The sequence below is a fragment of the Schistocerca americana genome, chromosome 4 (genome assembly GCF_021461395.2).
Source record: "Schistocerca americana isolate TAMUIC-IGC-003095 chromosome 4, iqSchAmer2.1, whole genome shotgun sequence".
NCBI classification, from domain to species: domain Eukaryota; kingdom Metazoa; phylum Arthropoda; class Insecta; order Orthoptera; family Acrididae; genus Schistocerca; species Schistocerca americana.
The window spans coordinates 784,936,966-784,961,747 of NC_060122.1; the positions used below are offsets into that span (position 1 = coordinate 784,936,966).

The 24,782-nt window shown below is 45.2% G+C and overlaps 1 protein-coding gene across 2 annotated transcripts in view; it reads left to right on the forward strand.

Moving 5' to 3' along the window:
• The window catches only part of LOC124612474, a 775,045-nt gene that overhangs the window by 38,703 nt on the left and 711,560 nt on the right, over window positions 1-24,782 (forward strand). The gene's annotated exons all lie outside the window — the stretch shown is intronic.

The window sequence follows — 24,782 nt, forward strand, 5'->3', positions numbered from 1 at the left end:
TAAACCGCGTTTCCGTCTTACTTGCTGCGTCAGACAATTTTTTTTTCTTTTTTTTTTTTAATCGTAATCTTTCCTTAGATACAGAATGCAGATGACGTTACTGCTATCTGCTTTATGCGATTGCACTGAAATGCTTATCTTTTCACATCCTAGCATGTAGTACACGCGTGTTACGTGTCGTCTTCTTTGTTTCCTTTTTAATGGCCGATGTTGTATGTGAGACTCGAGGAGGCGACGCTACGCTGTGACCACGTAGGCCGGCTGTTTGAAATTCCCTCGTGCCCTGTTCGACCGGGGAAAGTCTTGAGACTCCGGTTGAAATAGCGCGGAACAAATACTACGTGGCCGCCACAACAGCGCGAATGAAAGAGATGCTAGTGCAGGTGCCAGCCGCAGTGGCTTGTACATCGTGACGCACCTTGAGGCGGCTCTGCAGCGCGGCATTGTGATTATGGCCGCGCTTCGCTTTCTCCGCTTTGCCACCGGACACTCTTTGTCCACCACGAGCAAACTGGCAGGCTTCCTGCTGGTTTCTTCCGCGGCAGACGGCGCCCAGTCTAAGAACCAACTGGCCCTTGGGAGTTTCGCACAGCCAACCAGTCTTCCCGTTGAGACTGTTCCTTCCTTCCTGTTCTCTTTTTTTGCGCGCGGCGCCTCATAAGATGTTCGTCAGAGCGTAGAGGCATGAACTAGCGCGGTACGAATTTTTTGCGCGGTTCCTCGTAGTTCTCTGAATTCGCATTGCTCACTGGCCGATTGCGCAGCACGGGTGTCGTAGAATAGCGCCAACTGTGAATCACTGTCACACTATTTCTAACTTCTATATATATGTTCCGCAAGTCATTGTGCAGCACGTGGTGGCGAAAACACTTGAAGATATTAGCAACTCCTTGCCCCACCCCATTAGTTGAGAGAGCAAGGAGAAATTGCTATCGCTACCTGCGCACCTTCAGCTTTCTTTTTGCGTTCTCTTGGCCGACACTTGATGACCGATAGTGCGTTAGGTGCGTTTGACCGCCTACCAGGAATAACATTTCTTAAATTTACTAGCGAGGATTCTAGGGGGGAACCGTCACCATGCTTCCGGCGATTCTCATTTAGAACAAATTTATTCGGAACGATCGCAACAAAAATCTTGTCATAGTTGCTGATTTGGGTCATAAGGGGGAAAATTGTTGAACTATCTGAAAAAACGTGAATTAGTTACAACTACGACGCGCGCACACTCCATTCAGCGTGTAAATCTCACTATAGATATTCGGATTTAAGTTACGACATGTTCGCTATGCCTGCCATCATTGGCGATGATGTGGCGCAGACGAATAGCGAAATTCTGCATGACCCGCTGAAGTGTTGGAACATCGATGTTGTTAATGACCTATTGAACGACTGTTTTCAGCTCAGCAGTGGTTTTGGGGTTATTGCTGTGCACCTTATTTTTAATATAGACCTACGAAAAGGAGTAACATTGTTCAGATTCGGAGATTATGGCGGACAATCGAGGCCCATGGCAGTGGCCTCTGGGTACCCCAGAGCCAGAATACGGTCCCCAAAGTGCTCCTCCAGGACATCAAACACTCTCCGTCTTCACAAACCACATCTTGTCGAAATCAGGGTCACTTTGAATAATGGAGATGAAATCACCTTCCAAAACCTTCACGTACCGTTCGGTAGTCATCATGCTATCAAGGAATATCCGACCAATTTCTTCGTGACTGGACACTGAACACCACACAGTCACACGTTGAGAGTGAAAAGACTTCTCGATCGCTAAAGCGGATTCTCAGTCCCCCAAATGCGCCAATTTTGCTTATTGACGAACCCATTCAAATGAAAGTGGGCTTTGTCGCTAAACCAAACCCTGCATGCGCATACCAATTCCTATCATGCCCCGCGGCCAACCGTGCAGTTTGAACGTCCAAATGCAAACCCTTCAGAAGTTATAACAATTTTATTTCGTATCGTTCAGCAATTGTCTCCTTGTAACAATTGTAAATAACAGATCTGTATTCGACCAGTCGGTTGTGAGCAGCCAGTGTTGTATAGTGGACGTACGGTCGTAATGTGTCAATGTTGTTGTTTCACAAATCGCAATGGAACATCTCTAAATCTAATACACAGGACATTCACTAGAATGTTTTGAAGAAGAGAAAGGTGTACGCAAAGTTTGTCCCACGCACCTTCTTTCCTGAGCCCAAACAAGGACACGTTTACGCCTGCCGCGACTTTATAGACGCGGTACAATTCTAATCTGAAAAAATATCATCACGGGCGACAAGACGACAAAGTGAACCTTCACCGCTTTCACGACGTAACAGACATTCAAGCCAGTGTGACTCGCGGGTTGAACCATTTATCAGAGAAGGACTTTGTGAGATTTTCGCGTGGTTGTATGAACGTTCTGTGCGTTACACCCAACTGTAGGAGGCTATGAATACCTCAAGCACTAAAACCACCATCTAAAAGTTCCTCTATTTTCAGTTAATACAGTCTCGACAGCGTCTTGAAAGGAGGGTGTAAGATGAACAATCAACAAAAGCAAAATGACGATTATGGATTTACTCGCATTAAATGAGGTGATTGTGACGGAATTAAATGTGGAAACGAGACAGTAAAAGTAGTAGCCGAGTTTTGGTGCTTGGGCGGCAAATAATGCCGAAGAAGAGAGGATATCAAATGTATACTGGCAGTGGCAAGAAAAGCATTTCTGAAGAAGAGAAATTTATTGACAACGAATATTCATTTACATATTAGGAATAGGAAGTCTTCTTTGAAGGTATTTGTCTGGAGTATGATTGTATGGAAGAGAAGCATGGCCAGTAAACTGTTTAGAGAAGAATAGAATAGGGGATTTTGAAATGTGGTGCTACAGAAGAATGCTGAAGGTTAGATGGGCAGATCGCGTAGCTAATGACGAGGTACTGAATACAATTGTGGAGATAAGTTCGTAGCACAACTTAACTAAAAGAAGGGGTCGGTTGATCCGACACATTCTGAGACATCAAAGAGCCACATATTAATGTTGGAGGGAGGTGTGGGGAGGGGCTAAAATTGTATTGGGAGAGCAAAAGATGTACACAGTTAGCAGATCCAGAAAGATATAGGTTGACTGAAGACCACAACAACGAAAGCGGCAGTCTCAACATTATTTTGGATGGACGGGGCGGGATATACAGCCCGCAAGCCACTGCGCAGTGAATAGCGAAGGTTACTTCGTACCTATATATTGATATTCTGTTCTGCTCCATTCGCGCATTGAGCCAGGAAAACTACTGTTAACGAGTATAATGCTCCAGAGGCGCTCTAATCTTTCTTGATCCATATGAAAGATGTACGTTCGTGACAGCAGCACAGTCCGACAGTTTTCCTAGAGTAGAGGATATTTAAATTTACTAAACGGGGTCTCGTGAGGACTATGTCGTCTTTCTTCCCATGATTCCCATATAAGTTGCTAGAGCGCCTCTATAACACTTTCAAATGCTCCATACCTTGCCGTTACGATCTTAGCTGCGTGTCGTAGAATCAGTTGCATGTCTTCTGTCATTCACTCTTTATGAAGACTCCAAAACCGGAACAAGGCTAAAGTTGGTCGTACTAGCGTCTCGTATGCAACTTCCTGAACAGATTCATTGAATTTCCTCAACCAACTTCAAGTCTTTCATTTATTCTTTACAGGGTATTGTCGTTTTCAACTGAACTGTCTTATAAATTTTCAGTTATAAGAGTTACCTACAACACAATAGTACCACCTCCTCTTACACAAACGTGTCCGCCTTTCGTGACCTGTAGTGGCCAGTTACATTGGGGTGTCCGGATACTCCACGTAACGTGCATTCGTGAGAGGTTAACTTATCTTTTCAATGATCGTCTACCGCAGTTTGTCGCCATCGTTCACGGTATCCCTGTATAACGGCGATCCGACGCAAGAACGTCAGGTTTTCTACGGACATGAAAGTGGCATCGGCGGCAAGAGGACGGAATGTTTGCACGCCAGCGCTCTCGCAGACGTGCTTTGGCACTCAGCTGTCTCGCTGCCACCAGCCGAGTGAACGACCAACCGCGCAGTACCCAGCACTCGGACACTGTCTCCGCCTCCAGGGTGAACGAACAGCGCGGACCCACCCACCTGTCTGGCTCACCGTAGGAATATTGACGGTTTTGCGTCCTGTCGGTACAAAGCTCAGTAAATGTAGGCTTCTCTACGGAACTGTTAGCGTATGTGAGTGAGGAGTGCCCCCCCCCCCCCCCCCCCCCCTGAAGATAAAGGCGTATCCATTGTCTGATTGGGGGGATCAGCTAACGTCAATGTTGCGGTGATTGCCAAAATCGTTTTGAGTTTTCAAGACAAGTGGTTCTGCGTACACCTGCTACTACTCAGCATCCATTGCGTGTTCTGGCTCTCTTCATACTGATGTGGATGTCTGTCGGGCAGGCGGGGATGCGAGTTCAGACCACGAAGAATCTGAGGGGGCAGGAGGTTGGGGTTAGCTGTCTTCCCCTGCTCTTCACTGCGTACGCCCTTAACTAGTGAGGAATTATTTTGATGGAAGATCTGTTACGCCGTAAAGTCAACGACGGAAGAGAAGGCTGTGAGAAGAAGTCAGCCAATCGCTCGCTGACCGACCTCCCTCCCAGGACGACAACGCGACAGCAGCGGCGCCTATGTGAAGAGAATACGAGGGGCGTTTGAAAGGTCCGTGCAAAAATAAAAACTACTTACGTGTTTAAGGTAAACCTTTTTTTTATTTTTCGATATAGTCTCCTTTTAGACTTACACACTTCGTCCAACGCTGTTCTAATTTGTTGATCCCTTCCGAATAATAGGAATTCTCCAAGTCTGCAAAATAGCTATTAGTTGCTGCAATCACATCCTAGTTTGAATAAAATCTTTGTCCCGCCAGCCGTTTCTTCAAATTGGGGAACAGATAGTAGTCCCAGGGAGCCTAGCCTGGAGAATAGGGGGGATGTGAAAGAGTTGGAATCCTATTTCCATTAATTTTGCGACCACAACGGATTAGGTGTGTGCTGGTGCATTGTCGTGATGGAAAAGGACATTTTTGCAGTCCAGTCGCCGGCGTTTTTCTTGCAGCTCGGGTTTCAAACGGTCTAATAACGATTAATAATATTCACCTGTAATAGTTTTACCCTTTTCTAGATAGCCGATGAGGATTATCCTTTGCGAATCCCAAAAGACAGTCGCCATAACCTTTCCGGCCGAAGGAATGGTCTTTGCCTTTTTTGGTGCGGATTCTCCCTTGGTAACTCATTGTTTATATTGTTGTTTGGTCTCAGGAGTATAGTAATGTATCCATGTTTCATCCATAGTGACGATGCGACGCTTAAAGCCCTGCGGATTCTTCCTGAACAGCTGCAAACCATCCATGCAACACTTCACACAATTCCGTTTTTGGTCAAGCGTGAGCAATCGCGGAACCCATCTTGCGGATAGCTTTCTCATGTCGAAATGTTTATGCAAAATATTATGTACCCGTTTATTCGAGATGCCCACAGCACTAGCAATCTCACGCACCTTAACTCTTCTGTCATCCATCACCATATCATGGATTTTATCAATGATTTCTGGAGTCATAACCTCCACAGGGCGTCCAGAACGTTCAGCATCACTTGTACCCATAAGGCCACTCCAAAAATTTTGAAACCACTTATAAACTGTTCTAATCGAAGGTGCAGAGTCACCGTAATGTTTATCAAGCTTCTCTTTAGTGTCCTGAGGCGTTTTGCCTTTCATAAAGCAATGTTTAATCACCACACGAAATTCTTTTTCGTCCACTTTTTGACAGTCTCTCGACTTCCTTGATTCACACGAATGCCAAACACAAAGAAATAGACCAATATGGCTGAAACTTGGTGTGCGTTTTTTCCAAAGATGCTACTAACTAAACATGACCTCGACACGCGCCAGTGGTGCCACCTCTCGGATTTTGCACGGACTTTTAAAACGCCCCTCGAATAAGTGCCGCGGCCCAATTCAATGGCAGCTTCAAGATAGCCACTTGGATATCAGCGTCAACGTTAGGCTCTTCCCTAGAAGTCCAGTAAAGCTTTTTGTCAGTTAGAGATCAGCAGTCACTGCAAAGACTGATTACTTAGTATGTCGCCCTTTGATTGCGACACATCCGTGTAATTGCCAAAGTTAAGTATCTGTATTTTTCTTATTGTAAAAAACTCATTAATACGTCTTGGCCGGCCGCGGTGGCCGAGCAGTTCTAGGCGCTTCAGTCCGGAACCGCGCGACTGCTACGGTCGCAGGTTCGAATCCTGCCTCGGGCATGGATGTGTGTAATGTCCCTAGGTTAGTTAGGTTTAAGTAGTTCTAAGTTCTAGGGGACTGATGACCACAGATGTTAAGTCCCATAGCGCTCAGAGCCATTTTGAATACGTCTTGTTTGACTGTTTGTGTAGCGAACCTAGTATGCAGGCTTCCTAGATACTACAAGATCCCGTAGAGGTCGTTGGACACGGGAAACTAGTTCATCCGGACAAGTGCCGAATGGAAAAATCAGCTCCTAACCAAGTTGAAGAGTCACACGTCCGGATTTCTGATTATCAGCGAGGGTTCGTGAGCCGACCAGCCCCCACGTGGTTTTGAGGCAGTTTCCCACAACCATCTAGGTTAATACCGGGGTGATACCTACGACCCGCTTCAGATACACGCTACGCAAACATTAGGAAACGTTCTTACACTTGAACATAGATTAATTGTAGACGCAGACAAGATTTACTGTAGACGCAGACTGATGAAATACACAGATTCTGTCCCGAGGATGTCGGTTACGCCAGGAAGGGCCCCGCGGTAGAGACGGGAATGCACAAAAGAAGAAGAAACGGAAGGAAACCGTGTTGGGAACTTAAGTACCACGTTTCTAGTTTCTGGTTATCTACAAAGTCGGCGCAGGATTGCGACGGCTATACTGCGAAAGACGAGCCCTGACGTGTCGTAGTGCTGTTACGAAGTGCGAAAAGCACGAAGCTACGAGACTGGAAACAATAGTCGCATATAGCGGTGCGGCAACATTGGTTCGTTTCCATAGAGACGTATACAAAATCGCTTTACACGTGATTGGTTGTGGCAGATGCGCTTAGCAGCCGCGTCGAGCCCGTTTTAACTGTGTGGGCTCTCCTTTCTCGTCCCGACTCTGTTTCATCACTTCATGCTATTCTATACTTCTTCGGGCAAGCTTTTGTAATCTTAGACTTCGCTAGTTACGCTCGAGACTATCATGTGCTGTGCTGTGCTCCATTTAAAGAGAAATTACATTTATGTGGATAGATGAAGACAGCAGGCCAGTTACTTCTGGGAGAGTTTCAGAGGGGCAGTTGACTACACAAAAATTCAGTGAAGTTTCCTATACACTTATCGTAGATGCCTACTTGTATCACATCCAGACAGGTATTGCGTTTCTAGTTTCGATCCAGAGCATAGTTTTAACTGATCGCATTGTCATCAGTATAATTTGGTCCATTCCGTGTAGATTTGCACACGGTGTGGAGCAGAGTGATAACATCTGTAAATTCCACGACATATTTAAATTGATCTGTCGTCTTCCTTTTGCGCTTCTTTTTAACATGATCTTATATTTATGATTCAGATTCTGCACCAGGAGTCTTCCGCCTTTATTTACAATTGAAGCAGTTGTTTGGTGGACAGACTTTTCCATAAGACGGCGAGGTTGAAGAGACTTGTGATAAATTGATTCACTGAAAAGGCAAAACACTTCTAACGCGTCTCCAGAGTCGAAAAATCTTCTTACATTGTTTGATTATGAGTAGCATAAGTAAACATAAGGTCTGAAATAACAGCATTTGACTAAAGATGTGTTCCAGACACAAAAGAGGTTATGCGAAACTATACCAGTCATTTTCTTAGGTTCATAGAGACGACAAATAAATGCTTAGAGTACTCTCTCTCTCTCTCTCTCTCTCTCTCTCTCTCTCTCTCTCTACTTCTGTCATGATCAAAATTGTACCTAGAATCCTGCACTGGTTTGTACAGCTGAAAGAGAATTGACATACTAACATTTTCTATTGAGTAAAGGACAAGGGGCGAGGTTTGTGATTAGACTGTTAAGAACAACGGGAGAATGATATTTTGAGGAAGAGGAAGATGTGTACGTCAGTATTTGACTGAACGAAAGCGACAAGAGGTATTAGGGTGCTGCAGAAGACTGGTATGCCGAGTCAGGGAATGTACGATTAATAAAAGCAAGAATTTTGGTAGAAATAACCGAGGAAATTGAAACTGACGTGAAGTATCAATAACTTCATTACCGACCTGTAACGTGTATCTGGGAGAAAAAGAAACTACTGACTTCACGAAGGCGGAGGAATAGCTAAAGATGGGAGAGAAATCATGTTTATACAGTTCGTCGATTGTATGGCATTACGAGGTGAAGATAAGAAGAGAATGAGTAGTACGAAGGTATCAAAGACTGCAGAGAACAAAATTGTATAAAGATAAATGTCAGAAAGACAAGAGCAAAGAAGATAAATTTGAGAGCAATGATGAAACAAGAAGTAAGTTTTAAGTATTTTGTATGCAGAATAAGCTCAGTATGAGTTGCCAAGAAGTAGTAAAAATGTGAGCTGCACTAGCAAAACAAGATTCTTCATAGAAAAAATAAATTCAGGAACTTATTGAAAAAGGAGCCACAAAAATAGTGCAATGTGTCTTTTCAAGCCGATAGGCATATATGGTGCTGAAACATGGGTACTGCGAAGAAGCTAATAAAAGCGTTTCAAAGCCTTCGAAATGAGCCTTTTGAAGAAGATGGAAAGAGTGCATGAAATGGCCAAGTAACGAATGAGGATATTTTAGAAATATGAATGAGTGGAAGTTGGTACAAAGGAGAAACGATCAGGAACAGAACTTGGCGTGTGCGTTCGATGAGAAGCGACAGCATAATAAGTAATGTTTGACAACGAAGTGGATGAACGGTCAAAAAACAGGGATGACACCAGCTACTAAACTACATTGAGATGCCGTGGTACTACAAAACTGAAAGGGTTGCGGGGAAGAGAAGAGACAGGAGAATTCTAACCTCGGGCTAATAGACCTGTCCTAAAATACAGACGACGTGGAGGTGATTCTTCACTGTCCAGATCCTACTGATACGTGACGGATATGCTATTGCATCGTTCTAAGTGCTGGTGTTCAGCAGCAAATTTTAAATGAATCAACAGGTCGATTATTCCGATACTCCAGCAATTTGAAAGGTATAGATACATTCGTAGTAGTAAGAGCTGTAAAATACTGAGATGACAAGAGTCATGGAATACCTCCTAGTTTCGTGACGGGGATCTCCTTTTAACTGGCACAGTGCAACAACGCGACGTGGAATGGGCTCAACAAGTCGCTGAAAGTCTCCTGCAGAAATATTGAGCCACGCTGCCTCTGTAGCCATCCATAATTACGAAAGTGTTGCCGTTGTAGCATTTTGTGCAAGAATTGATCTCTCGATTATATCCCTTAAGTAGCATTTTGTGCACAAACTGATCTCTCGATTATATCCCTTAAATGTTCGAAAGATAGTAAATCATTTGCTCGAATTGTCCAGAGCGTTCTTCAAACCAGTCGCGAACAATCCTGGTGCCACGACACATGCCCGCCCATAAAAATTCCATCGTTTTTTTGGGAACATGAAGTCCATGAATAGCTGCAGATGGTCTCCAACTAGCCGAACATAACCGTTTACCGTCAATGATCGTTTCAGTTGACAAGAGGACCCAGTTCATTCCACACCATTATGGAGCTTGTACAGTTCCTTTACAATGGCTTTCGGGGGGGGGGGGGTTCTGCGACACACTCGAACACCACCATCAGCTCGTACAAACTGAAATTGGGACTCATCTGACCAGGCCACAGTTTTCCAGTCGTCGTAAGCTCCAACCGATATAGTCATGAGCCCAGGAAAGGTTCAAAATGGTTCAAATGGCTCTGAGCACTATGGGACTCAACTGCTGAGGTCATTAGTCCCCTAGAACTTAGAACTAGTTAAACCTAACTAACCTAAGGACATCACAAACATCCATGCCCGAGGCAGGATTCGAACCTGCGACCGTAGCGGTCTTGCGGTTCCAGACTGCAGCGCCTTTAACCGCACGGCCACTTCGGCCGGCCCAGGAAAGGTACTGCAGACGATGTCGCACTGTTAGTGAAGGCACTCGCGTCGATCGCTTGCTGCCATAGCCCATTAACGCCAATTTTCGCCGCGCTGTCCACTTAGATTTCTGCGGTTATTTCATGCTGTGTTCTTTATCTGTTAGCACTGACAACTGTACGCGAAGGCCGCCGGCCACTGCTTTGTCCGTAGTGAGAGGTAATGTCTGAAATTAGGTATTCTCGGCACACTCTTGCCATTGTGAATCTTGGAATATTGAACTCTCTAACGATTTCCGAAATGAGTCTAGCTCCAGCTACCATTCCGCGTTCGAAATCTGTTAATTCTCGCCGTGCAGTCATAATCACGCCTGAAAACTTTTTCACATGAGTCACGTGCTAATAAAAGACAGCACCCAACTGCCCTGTTATACCTTGTGTACACGATAGTACTGTCGTATGTATGTGTAAATATCGCTATCCCATGATTTTTGTCAACTCAATGTATATGTTCTGCCTCTGCACATTGATCACTCGGCTCTCCCTTTTTTTAGTTGCCTTCGTCGGAGTCCCTCTGTTGTTGCAGATGAGTAATGACCAAGACGAATCCTTACGGTGTAGTGGCCCTAGTAGTACGGTAATGTTGCGGTACTGCAAGTACTAAAAATTCTGTTGGTGGGCGAGACACCGGTTGGGGTCCAGCTATGGCGGAAGCTGGCCCTTCGCCAGCCGTGTGGTGCGTTCTGAGAACGGGCGGTACCCGCTGGCTGCGGTGCCTGCATTTCGCGCACGACTCGCAGGCGCCAGGCACCGCTATGGTCATTGTTGTGCGCGCATCGTGAGCAGCTGCCGCGTGCGGATCCCCGGCGCTGCGGAATGTGCAATGCGCGAGCGACGGCCTCTGCGTACGGGAGTCTATCTGCGACGACAATAGGCTGTTGGCTTATGATAAAGCTGCAGCAGACTAGCAGTTTATTCTGTCAAATCCCGCAATGCTATCCTTTCGAAACTGGCTGGAACAACATGGGGATGTGGAGCGAGCACTTTGAGAACTTCAGCACTAGCCCTTGTCTACAGTGTAGCTGAATACAGTTCACCAGTCTGGAGGAGAAGTGCACACGTATCTAAAGTGGATGTCCAGCTGAGGGAGACAATGCGAATTCTCTCGGGAACACTCAGGGCCACCCCCTGTGCATGGCTTCCTGTACTAGCGAACATAGAGCCTCCAGAAGTCAGGCGATCACAGCTAGCCCTAAAAACCTACAGGAAAATTATAGACAACCCGGACCTCCCTATCCACCAAGATCTGACACCGACAAACAGGCTTAAATCCAGATCACCTTTTTGGAAAATCGGTGAAGAACTACAAGCCTTTGAGCCGAGAACGGCCTGGAACGAAGTATGGTCGGCAAGTGAATTTAAGAACAAAAATTTAGTACACGATCCGAACAAGAAGATTGATGGCATCAACCTACCAAGAAGAGTGTGGACAGCTCTAAACCGGGTCAGAACGAGTGTTGGGATATGTAAACACCTGATGAACAAGTGGGACCTGGCAGACAGCGCTGTATGTGAGTGCGGTGAAATGCAGACAATGGACCATCTACTCGTGTGCAAAGTGTATGGCTATGGTGGTGAACTCATGGACATACATAGACTCAGTGACTCAGCCATAGAGTGGCTCAAAAACATATCTAATATAGTGTTGAATTATATTGTTTTCTTTTTTAGTATATAGTGATAAGAATATTGTAAATTATGCCTCTGTGATGCCGAACGAGTAAGTAAGTATTCTGTCAAGCTGCCTCCTCCCCCCCCCCCCCCCCCCCCCGAACATGTATTTGCTCTTACTGAACTCTACTACCCAATCACCCGTCTGCATCTACATCTGCATGGATACTCTGCAAATCACATTTAAGTGCCTGGCAGAGGGTTCATAGAACCACCTTCACAATTCTCTATTATTCCATTCTCGTATAGCGCGCGGAAAGAATGTACACCTATATCTTTCCGTACGAGCTCTGATTTCCCCTATTTTGTCTTGGTGATCGTTCCTCCCTATATAAGTCGGTGTCTACAAAATATTTTCGCATTCGGAGGAGAAAGTTGGTGATTGGAATTTCGTGAGAAGATTCCGTCGCAACGAAAAACGCCTTTATTTAATGATGTCCATCCCAAATCCTGTATCATTTCTGTGACACTCTCTCCCATATTTCGCGATAATACAAAACGTGCTGCCTTTCTTTGAACTTTTTCGATGCTCTCCGTCAGTCCTATCTGGTAAGGATCCCACAACGCGCTGCAATATTCTAAAAGAGGACGGACAAGCGTAGTGTAGGCACTCTCCTTAGTAGGTCTGTTACATTTTCTAAGTGTCCTGCCAATAAAACGCAGTCTTTGGTTAGCCTTCCCCACAACATTTTCTATGTGTTCCTTCCAATTTAAGTTGTTCGTAATTGTAATACCTAGGTATTTAGTTGAATTTACGGCTTTTAGATTAGACTGATTTATCGTGTAACCGAAGTTTAACGAGTTCCTTTTAGCACTTATGTGGATGACCTCACACTTGTCGTTATTTAAGGTCAACTGTCACTTTTCGCACCATTCCGATATTTCTTCTAAATCATTTTGCAGATTGTTTTGATCTTCTGATGGCTATATTAGTCGATAAACGACAGCGTCATCTGCAAAGAACCGAAGACGGCTGCTCAGATTGTCTCCCAAATCGTTTATATAGTTAAGGAACAGCAAAGGGCTTTTAACACTACCTTGGGGAAAGCCAGAAATCACTTCTGTTGTACTCGATGACTCCGTCAATTACTACGAACGGTGAGCTCTCTGACAGGAAATCACAAATCCAGTCACTCAACTGAGACGATATTCCATAATCACCCAATTTCACTACGAGCCGCGTGTGTGGTACAGTGCCAAAAGCCTTCCGGTAATCCAGAAATACGGAATCGATCTGAAATCTCTTGTCAATAGCACTCAGCACTTCATGTGAACAAAGAGCTAGTTGTGTTTCACAAGAACGATGTTTTCTAAACCGATGTTGACTGTGTGTCAATAGACTGTTTTTTTCCGAGGTGATTCATAATGTTCGGGCACAATATATATTCTAAAATCCTGCTGCATATCGACGTTAACGACATGGACCTGTAATTTAGTGGATTACTCCTACGACCATTCTTGAATATTGATGTGACCTGTGCATCGAAAGAGTTGGTGCATTGGTAAGACACTGGAATCAAATTCGGGAAGACGACGGTTCAAATCTCCGTCTGGCGCTCTACAGGGTGATCCAAAGGTCAGTAACATTCTCAGATGCACTGATTCGCGGAATAATGTAGGTAGAGAGTAAAGCTTGACACACGTGCATGAAATGAGGTTTTATTCAAACCAAAAACAAGTGCAACAACCGGCCAACAGATGGTGCTGAACAGCAACACGTCAGTGACGCTGCATGAGAATCGCGAATAAAATGAGCTGTTGTGAACTGTTAAAGGCACCAATTTTACGGCGCGAAGACCATTTGCGTTGTGCGCACTTCAAAAAAATGGGAGAAGATGGCGATTGGTTGGCAGGCCGGAGTGGCGGAGCGGTTCTAGGCGCTTCAGTCCGGAACCGCGCGACTGTACGGTCGCAGGTTCGAATCCTGCCTCGGACATGGATGTGTGTGATGTCCTTAGGTTAGTTAGGTTTAAGTAGTTCTAAGTTCTAGGGGACTGATGACCTCAGATGTTAAGTTCCATAGTGCTCAGAGCCATTTGAACCATTTTTGGCGATTGGTTATCTAACCTGGTGTGGGACGACGAAGCCCTTTCCGAACAGTGTGTATGTAAACACCCACATCTGCAGAATTTGGGCTACCGAAAATCCAAGAACGTTCGTTGAAATCCCATCCCCTGAATGGAATGTCACAGTGTGGTGTGAATTTACATCAGTCGTGATCGGACTGTTTTTCTTCGACGAAATGGGAGGTGCTGCTTTTTCCACTGTCAGCGTGACGGGTGCGAGGTTCGCCGATATGGTAGAGAATCACTTCTTCCGAAGTCTTACTTATAAACACCTGCCGGAAGATATGACTTTTATGCAGGATGGCACTGCATCCCATATTGCTCCGCGTGTGAAAGGTCTCTTGCGCACATCTTTTGGTGAGGATCGCGTGCTGAGCCACCACTCCCGTCTGGCTTGGCTTCCCAGGTTCCCAGACCTCAGTCCGTGTGATCATTGGTTATGGTGTTACCTGACGTCATATGTCTGCCGCGATCGTGTGACGTCATTAGATTGGGAACACTAAAAGACAACATCCAACGGCAGTTTCCGACCATCTCTACAGATATTCTGTACAGAGCTGTTCACATCATTGTCCCTCGATTATAGCTATTGTTGATAAATGACGGCTGGCATGTTGAACATTTGTTTTAAAGAACACCGCCTTTGCTAAAAATCAAAATGGTTCAAATGGCTCTGAGCACTATGGGACTTAAAATCTGAGGTCATCAGCCCCCTAGAACTTAGAACTACTTAAAACTAACCAACCTAAGGACATCACACACATCCATGCCCGAGGCAGGATTCGAACGTGCGACCGTAGCGGTCAGGCGGTTCCAGACTGAAGCGCCTAGAACCGCTCGACCACAACAGCCGGCTGCTAAAAATCAATTGTTATACTAATTACCGCTTTTGTATCATATGGAGCACCATCGGTTGGTCATTTTGTGCATTTCTTTGTTTCAGATAAACCCTATGTCATTTAAAAGCGTGTGTGTCAGTTTTTACTCCTGTATCTATATTATTCCGTGAACTATTGAATTTTCAAGTGTTAATGAACTTTTTTAGTATCACCCTGTACTTCTTTGTTCTCTGTGGTTTCCCGAAGCTGCTTAATCCTAGCAATTCCAACGTTTTTTTTTTCCTATAACGTTAACTATCGGAATCGTGACCACTACAAAAAATTAAAAAATACAAATTCCATTAATTGTTTTTTCTTTTATGAACAAGGTGCTTTTTAAAGTGATAATGATGTGTAAGTAGAATCAACAACCTGAAAATATTGAATATTACATTCGTTGTGAAAAGTTGCATCTACTACTATAGTGGAGCCGCAGAAAGAACGTTCGTGCCGTCCGGCGGCTACATCGCCAGTGCTACCAGTCGGCTAGACGCCATGTGGGTGGCCCGGTTAACCACGCACAGGCTTGAGTTGTAGGGGTCATGCATGGCAACGGTTATCAACTCCAGAGGTAGGATTGGGCGCTAGTGTGTTAGACTCCAATTTTTAGATCAAGTTTAACTGAAAAAGAAAAAAAGACTGGGAAAAGTTCTTCATTTGTGTGGCCATATTATCCGTAGTTTCTTTGCAGTTCCTGAGGATAGTTTCGTTCCATCGTTACAACTACAATATAATGCCTATTTTTCTCACCAGACACTTTTCGACTTATTGAGGTAAAGCATCAACAGTGGTCTGTAACTAAAGATATTTACAGTGCGATTTGTTTTTAAAACAATTTGTTGGTTTTTACTTGCGGTGATTTCTGCTTGGTTTCTCGCCTACATCAGGAAATGACGCCTGCTAGCACGTGTTTGGCTTCTTTCATGATTAGACACTGATACTTGAAGTCTTAATTTGCCTCTGCCCTGCGGAACCAACATTTCTTACGTTGTACACAGCACACTTTTTCGTACACCGCTGTTTACTGTTTGTTTTTATTTTATGCTGCTAAGCGTATATTGTATTTTTTGTAGTGTTGTCAACAAAACGTTGCATCTAGTTTGTCGTTGACCTGTACTTTTTTTTAGATGATTATATGTGTATTATTCTATTTAATTACGTTGCTGCATGTTTATATACTGTGTAAGAGTAATGAAGGAATAGTGATTGAGGTTTCTTTTTTGTGAATAGCTGGGGGAGGGAAAACCAAAAATGATCATCTTTGCTTCTCCCTCCGCGGCCTATTCACCAAAAAAAAGGTCCATCACTGTTCCTTCATTACTCTGACACAGTGTACAAATACACAACAATATAAGTAAATAGAATAACACACATATAATGAACTAAAAAAAGTACAGATCAAAGACAAACTAGTGGCAATGTTATTTAGGCCACACTGTGGCACATCTATCATATTCTTCACCAGATATCGCTCCATCTGATCGTGCATCATTCGATAACAGGAAGGACGCGCTGCAAAGTAAGAGATCGCCGACAACGAACAACTGCAGGCGTGTGTTCACTAGTGTGTGCGTAATACCACCAAACAGTGGTTACCAGGAAGGTGGAAGCGTTGTATTGACGTCGGTGGGGAGTAGATTGAGAGATCGCTTGTTCGGAACGCATCTCTATACGGGACAAATGAAATACTGCCTACTATTTTACCATACTTGTGGACTTTCTGTCTTATCAAACAGGATGCCAGGGGCATGAACAGGGTGAACAGAAACTTGTCGAAACTCCTAAAATGTCTGCTTTGCACATTCAACAGCAAATATGCACAACACGTGTTTTGATGGATACTTGCAGTGCACCCTGCACCCTCTCTGAATTTTTTTTTTTTTTTTTTTCCGCGAGAAACTGCCTACAGGACCCTTGACAAGACACTTGATAAGTGTGAAAATTGTTCCTTTGAAAAATGAACTGCCATTTTGCGTCCCTCGTGTTCCATTAAATCCTTATCTTCATCCTATATTTGCCTTTATAAATATAAAGTTTGTGGTGAATTACAACTTGCACCTGTGCGCGGGGTAGCCACGGGGTCTAGGGCGCCTTCGCGCGGCTGCCACTCCCTCCCTCCCTCCCTTCCTCCCTCGGAGGTTCGAATCCACCCTCGGGCAAGGGTGTGTGTATTGTCCTTAGCGTAAGTTAAAGTTAGATGAAGTAGTGTTCAAGCGTAGGGACCGATAACCTTAGCAGTTTGGTCCCGTAAGACCTTACCACAAGTAAAGTTTTACAACTTGCACCAAGGCAAATTTTTAATTTCCACGCGTAAATTAAAACTTACCTCCATTCTTTTTCTTCATTCGTGTAGAAGATACTTTATTGTGAAGCTGAATATTTTTTTCCGAAACTCCCTGTATTATCCCAGTAGACTTTTCTGCCTGGGCGCATTTTTGTTGGCAATCGTTTTACTTCAGTTGGAAAAGGTAATCCAGAAATGTGCACCTCCGATGGACAGAAGGTATGCTGGACGTTGACTCCCAGAGCTGGGCTAGACCACCAGTGCGACCCACGTTCGTATGCGGAGGGCAGCTGGCTCCCGGGCGAGAACTGCTTCCTTCCGCTCTCTGTATGGCAGCGCGCGCCGCTCCGACCGACGTACTTGAGGCACGGGGCGGCGACGCCGTCATGTCGGGCGCAACGCGCTGCCCGGTTCTATCCGCGTAGCTGTAAAAACAGCACCAGGTCGAAAGCTTAGAGGTTGACAGTCCGTCAACTCGAGATCCTTGCAGACGGAGCACAACTTCAAACAGGAGGGAGAAGGCAAACTGCCACAGCCTTGTTGAAGAACCCGTCCCGATATTCGCTCCCAGTTATACAGCGAAACAACCCAAAATGTATATTCGGATAGTCTCCAGATTTTGTAGTTTGTGGCTGAGTTAATTCTGTTTTTCCGCCGTATTTTCTTCTCTTCAGACGTCCAGATGTTAAATTAATGTACAGTTGCACTGTATGCAGTTGTTACGAGAGGTCTCGAAACAGATCAGATTAAGACATCAGTACTGTCACAATACAACATAGATTGCGATCGCTTTATACTATAGAAGCTGCACAAGGCTCCCATTGACAGATGTAATAATATTGTGGCAGATAGAAACTTTGATTCTGTTCGTGAAGCTCAGGTACTACAATCGGTAGCGTGCAGCCCATGAAGGACAGATATTACGAAATGAATCTTAATTTTCCGCACAATTTTCACTTCTTGCTTGTAATCAGAATATCGACGCTAAGTAATGAAAACCTCGTAACTCAATTTTGTTAATTTTTACAGACGAAGCAAGAACGGTTTCTTAAAAAATAATACAAAGTGTACAGATAGAGTTGGTACATGTGTAACTATATAGTAGAAGCTTCATTATTGACAGATTAGAGAAGTCCATGCACTTTCAAATCTCTCTTTGATAATGGCGTTATTGATTTTGGAAGTACGAAGTTTTCATAGACAGATGTAGTTACCAGGTTTTCATTGCCTACCATCGATATCGTACCTACCACAAAATACTAGAACAACTTCGTCTAAAATATTAAGTATTTGCCTTGTTTGGAATCATCCACACGTATAAGAAAGCTCCATTTTCCTCATGTATGCTTATGTTTAAAAGGGTGGGTAATAATCAGTTCTAGTGGTTGTTATATGAATTTACAGTCAGAGCAAATACAAGTTAACTAGAACGTAACATTTCTCTTCTTTTTATGACCGTGTAGGGCCTACAGCCTTTGTACGAATATTGTATCTCTGTAGACCCATATTGTAGGTATTGCTGTTAATTGTACCGCATGTATCTTTTGTGGCACAGTATCCAGTCACCGACATTGCTATGAGCTCAGAAAACATTATGACGTGGAACAAAGTGTCCTTCCGGCCGGAGTGGCCGTGCGGTTCTAGGCGCTACAGTCTGGAACCGAGCGACCGCTGCGGTCGCAGGTTCGAATCCTGCCTCGGGCATGGATGTGTGTGATGTCCTTAGGTTAGTTAGGTTTAATTAGTTCTAAGTTCTAGGCGACTGATGACCTCAGAAGTTAAGTCGCATAGTGCTCAGAACCATTTGAACCAAAGCGTCCTTCGGTAATTCGTTTGTTCAAATGGCGACACCAGCTGTTACCTGTGATTTGTTATCTGTGTGGTTTACAAAATGGGCCCCTTCTTCTGTTAGTGTGTGATGTGTATGCGACGGAAGCGGGTTGTACTACATGACTTGGTTGGTAATCTGACATCTCAAAAACCTGTTCCTGCAACATGTGATGTGTAAGCTGTGCGTTTGGTGGACGTTCAGAGGGACCATGTATCGCGGATTCCTGGAAATTAGCCAGATGATTATTCTGGCCGACTACAAGATCATCAGCCGAACTGTTGGTTTTCTTTTCTTTTTGTCCTCCCTTTGAGTGACGAAACGAGCCAAGGAGACACGGATTTCTCTTGCCCGATTTTAGATGACCGCCGTCATTGCCAGAGGCGTAGCCTCTTCAGACGTAGTACCGAGGTAGTGTAATTATACTTGTACGACGGGTAGTTTTTGTTTGTTTTCAAGTATATGTCTTCAGTCCTGCTACCAACTGAAATTCCCACACCACAGTACCGCAACACGACGCTAGAGCAGTCATAAAAAATGGCACCAGCACATTGATAAAGTGGAGTAATCCGTTTCAGGCAGCAACAGAAATTGCGCAACAGTGTTAGGAAAATCCACATGTCCTCTTCAGCCATATGGGTTGGCCTGACACAGGTGCACCATTTTATTTTGGCACCTGTAACTGCGTGCTGCATGGGGCACCGTTGTGTTCGACGACTGCACGCACGTAACTGCAAACGCACAAACAATTATTAATTGCGTAACTTTATTTTATCGAGGTAATAATGAAAACCTTATGTCTACTAGTCGTACAAGTACTCTCGCACTTTCTCGATTCGCGTTGCTTTCCAAGAGGATGCTAATTCGACAGATGCGTTCGGGCGCTAACTATTGTCAGGTTTTCTTGTAGCGTGCCGATCTTCCCGCAGGCGCGACCGCCTCCGTTGCCATTAGCAAGCAAGCGGCCGTCCCCGGTTCTCGCTCCGGCGAACACCGTGACCCTGGCTAGCAGTGGCCGGTTCCGTCCTTCCCACGGACTGCTCTAGAAAACAGTGAAGTACAGCAGCCGGAAACGTACGGCGCATTTCCCCATTCCCACAGCGGGATGAGCCTGCGCGAATGTGCGAAATGGTACGGCTAGCTGCGCTCCTGCCCCCGCGCTTTTGGAACGCTCCGCGGCCGACTGCTGACGGGCTCCTGTTGCAAGTAGCGAAACCTGACGTCTCGTGGGAACTGCCGGGATTGGACAGCGGCGTCACAGAAAATAGAGATGTCCATGTGGCATATGGGCATGTTGAAAGGGTTCAGTATTAATATGCTGTCTACAAAAGAGCATCTACATCTACATTGATACACCGCAAGCCACCCAACGGTGTGTGGCGGAGGGCACTTTACGTGCCACTGTCATTACCTCCTTTTCCTGTTCCAGTCGCGTATGGTTCGCGGGAAGAACGACTGTCTGAAAGCCTCCGTGCGCGCTCTAATCTCTCTAATTTTACATTCGTGATCTCCTCGGGAAGTATAAGTAGGGGGAAGCAATATATTCGATACCTCATCCAGAAACGCACCCTCTCGAAACCTGGCGAGCAAGCTACACCGCGATGCAGAGCGCCTCTCTTGCAGAGTCTGCCACTTGAGTTTATTAAACATCTCCGTAACGCTATCACGGTTACCAAATAACCCAGTGACGAAACGCGCCGCTCTTCTTTGGATCTTCTCTATCTCCTCCGTCAACCCGACCTGGTACGGATCCCACACTGATGAGCAATACTCAAGTATAGGTCGAACGAGTGTTTTGTAAGCCACCTCCTTTGTTGATGGACTACATTTTCTAAGCACTCTCCCAATGAATCTCAACCTGGTACCCGCCTTACCAACAATTAGTTTTATATGATCATTCCACTTCAAATCGTTCCGTACGCATACTCCCAGATATTTTACAGAAGTAACTGCTACCAGTGTTTGTTCCGCTATCATATAATCATACAATAAAGGATCCTTCTTTCTATGTATTCGCAATACATTACATTTGTCTATGTTAAGGGTCAGTTGCCACTCCCTGCACCAAGTGCCTATCCGCTGCAGATCTTCCTGAATTTCAGTACAATTTTCTAATGCTGCAACTTCTCTGTATACTACAGCATCATCCGCGAAAAGCCGCATGGAACTTCCGACACTATCTACTAAGTCATTTATATATATTGTGAAAAGCAATGGTCCCATAACACTCCCCTGTGGCACGCCAGAGGTTACTTTAACGTCTGTAGACGTCTCTCCATTGATAACAACATGCTGTGTTCTGTTTGCTAAAAACTCTTCAATCCAGCCACACAGCTGGTCTGATATTCCGTAGGCTCTTACTTTGTTTATCAGGCGACAGTGCGGAACTGTATCGAACGCCTTCCGGAAGTCAAGAAAAATAGCATCTACCTGGGAGCCTGTATCTAATATTTTCTGGGTCTCATGAACAAATAAGGCGAGTTGGGTCTCACACGATCGCTGTTTCCGGAATCCATGTTGATTCCTACATAGTAGATTCTGGGTTTCCAGAAATGACATGATACGCGAGCAAAAAACATGTTCTAAAATTCTACAAGAGATCGACGTAAGAGATATAGGTCTATAGTTTTGCGCATCTGCTCGACGACCCTTCTTGAAGACTGGGACTATCTGTGCTCTTTTCCAATCATTTGGAACCCTCCGTTCCTCTAGAGACTTGCGGTACACGGCTGTTAGAAGGGGGGCAAGTTCTTTCGCGTACTCTGTGTAGAATCGAATTGGTATCCCGTCAGGTCCAGTGGACTCATTACACGAGTGTGCTTCCTTACTTAAAGCGTCTTGTTAGCGGCAAAAAACCTCATTTACCATGTGGCAACGCAGTTTGGTGGATTCCATGAACAGTAAATGATAACGAACGAGAATATGTTTCATCTCCAGTGACATCGCCGTCGACGGGACGTGAAACCCGATCTTCTTTTTAGTATGCTAGTAATTATTTCTATATCGGGTAGTAACATTGCGTGTGCGTGCAAGAGCAACAAAATGTGTATAGCTTGAGACTGCAGTTCATCTGATCGAGATACGAGCTGCACAAATTTTCTGTGGGTCTTCGTCTGACTGGCTGAGGGTATTATTGTGGAGGACAGCCCCTCCTGGGTGCTGAGTGCACCAATTTCTACTACTTGCAAGTGACGGAAATTGAGTTTCTTGGAGGAATCAAGAATTGCAGACTGGATCATAACTGCAATGGGCAGACTCAGCCAAGAGGCAGATGATGATCTAAGGTTGTTGTGGATTGATAGACCAGAGCAGTCCAACAGCCCCATACTTTAAAGGGCGTGATGATGAGTAGGAGAACAAAGCAGCCTGTCCTTCACACAGTTGATTTTTCTCAGTTCATTCCGATTCTTTTCCTCCAGCTACATAACACGAGAATTAGTTATAAAGTTTTAATTATCACCTCGAAAAAAACTAACGTAATTAACGTTTGTTAGCACGTAGCGATACCTGTCTGCAGTCTTGGCACACAATAAAATCGCCGCGCCACAGTACAGTAACACGCCGCTCGGAATCAAAACGAAATGGCGCAGACCATTTATATAGTTTCATGTAGTGCGGTAATTCGTTTCCGGCGGCAGCGGAAATGTTTCAGCTGTGTCAGGCATATAGAAATGACTTCTTTAGCCCTCTGGAGTGCACTGACAGCTGCGACATTTATGTTGTTGCCGTATCAATGGCCCGCACCATTTCGTTTTCGCCCCTGTACCGAAGCGCTACAGTACTCTGGCACTTGCAGAGATTCCCGTGTGTACCAGGACCGCAGACAGGTACGGTATATGTATCGCAGGCAAACAGAAAATTAATTACATACCTTTATTTTTTCTCAGTCGTACACTGAAGAGCCAGAGAAACTGGTACACCGGCCTCATATCGTGTAGGGCCCCCGCGAGCACGCAGAAGTGCCGCAAAACGACGTGACATGGACTCGACTAATGTCTGAAGTAGTGCTGGAGAGAACCAACACCATTAATCCAGCAGGACTGTCCATAAATCCGTAGGAGTTCGAGGGGGTGGAGATCTTTTCTGAACAGCACGTTGCAAGGCATCCCAGATATGTTCATTGATGTTCATGTCGGGGAGTTTGGTGGCCAGCGGAAGTGTTTAAACCAACAACAGTGTTCCTGGAGCCACTCTAGCAATTCTGGACGTGTGGGGCGTCGCATTGTCGTGGTGGAATTGCCCAAGTCCGCCTGAATGCACAATGGACATGAATGGATGCAGGTGAACAGACAGGATGCTTACGTACATGTCACTCCAACGGCACTCGCCCCACACCATTACAGAGCGCCCGCCAGCTCGAACAGTCCCCCGCTGACACTCAGAGTCCATGGATTCGTGAGTTTGCCTCCTTATCTGTATACAACTTGAAACGAGACTCGTCCGACTAGGGAACATGTTTCCAATCATCAACAGTGCAATGCCGATGTTGACGGGCCCAGGCGAGACGTAAAGCTTTGTGTCGTGCAGTCATCAAGGGCACACGGGTGGCCTTCGGCTCCGAAAGCCCATATCAGTGGTTCGCACGCTGACGCTTGTTGATGTCCCAGCATTGAAATCTGCAGCAATTTGCGGAAAGGTTGCACTTCTATCAGGTTGGACGATTCTCTTCAGTCGTCGTTGGTCCCTTTCTTGCGGGATCTTTTCCGGCCGCTGCGATGTCGGAGATTTGGTGTTTTACCGGATTCGTGATGTTCACGGGAAAATCTCCTCTTCATGGCTACCTCGGAGATGCTGTGTCCCATCGCCCGTGCGCCGACGATAACACCACGTTCCAACTTAAGTCGTGATAACCTGCTATACCTCTCGTAATGCTCGAGATTAAAATGCACCATGCCAGAGTGACCAAACTGAGAACCCACATAGAAGCTAGAGACATCTGTAATATGATTCCTAGGGGACGTATACGTCCTAATTAGTAATCAGACGCCGTTGTAAAGTTGCCACTACAGAGTTCGTGCACTTGTACTGGGCGCTCCTTTGTGCAACACCGGGGGAAAGTTGGGAGAACGGCGGGCTTTGTTGGCGGACCTAGTACTGAGCCCAGTAATATTTGCAGATCAAAGCCGGCGATGAGTTCCGGGAAAGGCGAGAACAATGCTGAGGAGGGGGACAGGATGACGCCACCTCCGTGTTTTGGCTGCCGCAGCAGGATTATACAGGCCGCCCACCTTTGACGCAAATACAGTTCCCGATCGCAGCTTTCATCCCGCTCCTTTGGAAACTGAACCCGCACTCTGGGGCTTGTAATTTCCGATGTTGTTTCGCGCTTTTTACAAAAGGAAAAAAAAACACTCCTTCGCGTCCACAGGGTTACCATTATGCATGTCGTTTTCAGTGATATCTTGGCATTTCTCTGTTTCTTTATATATTGGAATTGTTAAGTTTTTTATTCTTTTTTTCACTTAAGCATCTTTCAGACAGTTTCCGTGACTTGTACTTACTGTTGTCCTTGTCTGTACTGGAAAGTGAATTTCGCGACAGTGTTTATAGTGCTTCCTGCCAGATTATTTCCGTCCTTGAGTGACTGAGCAGTAATTATACGTTCTCTTTCTACAGAGAGCACACGTTTTCATTACTGACTCGTACATTTTCATCTAGGTTTCCCATTCTTTGTATTCACTCGCTGCGGGTGAAGTTCATATCTGCCATTCCATCTGTACTTAGCAAATAACCGCAAAGAGTATGTGCAGAGAGTATCTTTCATAGTGCCGTGTATTAAGCTTAGTTTCCAATCATCTCGTAGACGGAGCGGGGGAACTGCGTGTGCTTGGGAACTGCATGTGCAGGGTATTACATTTATCTTGACCGCCCCCAAGTA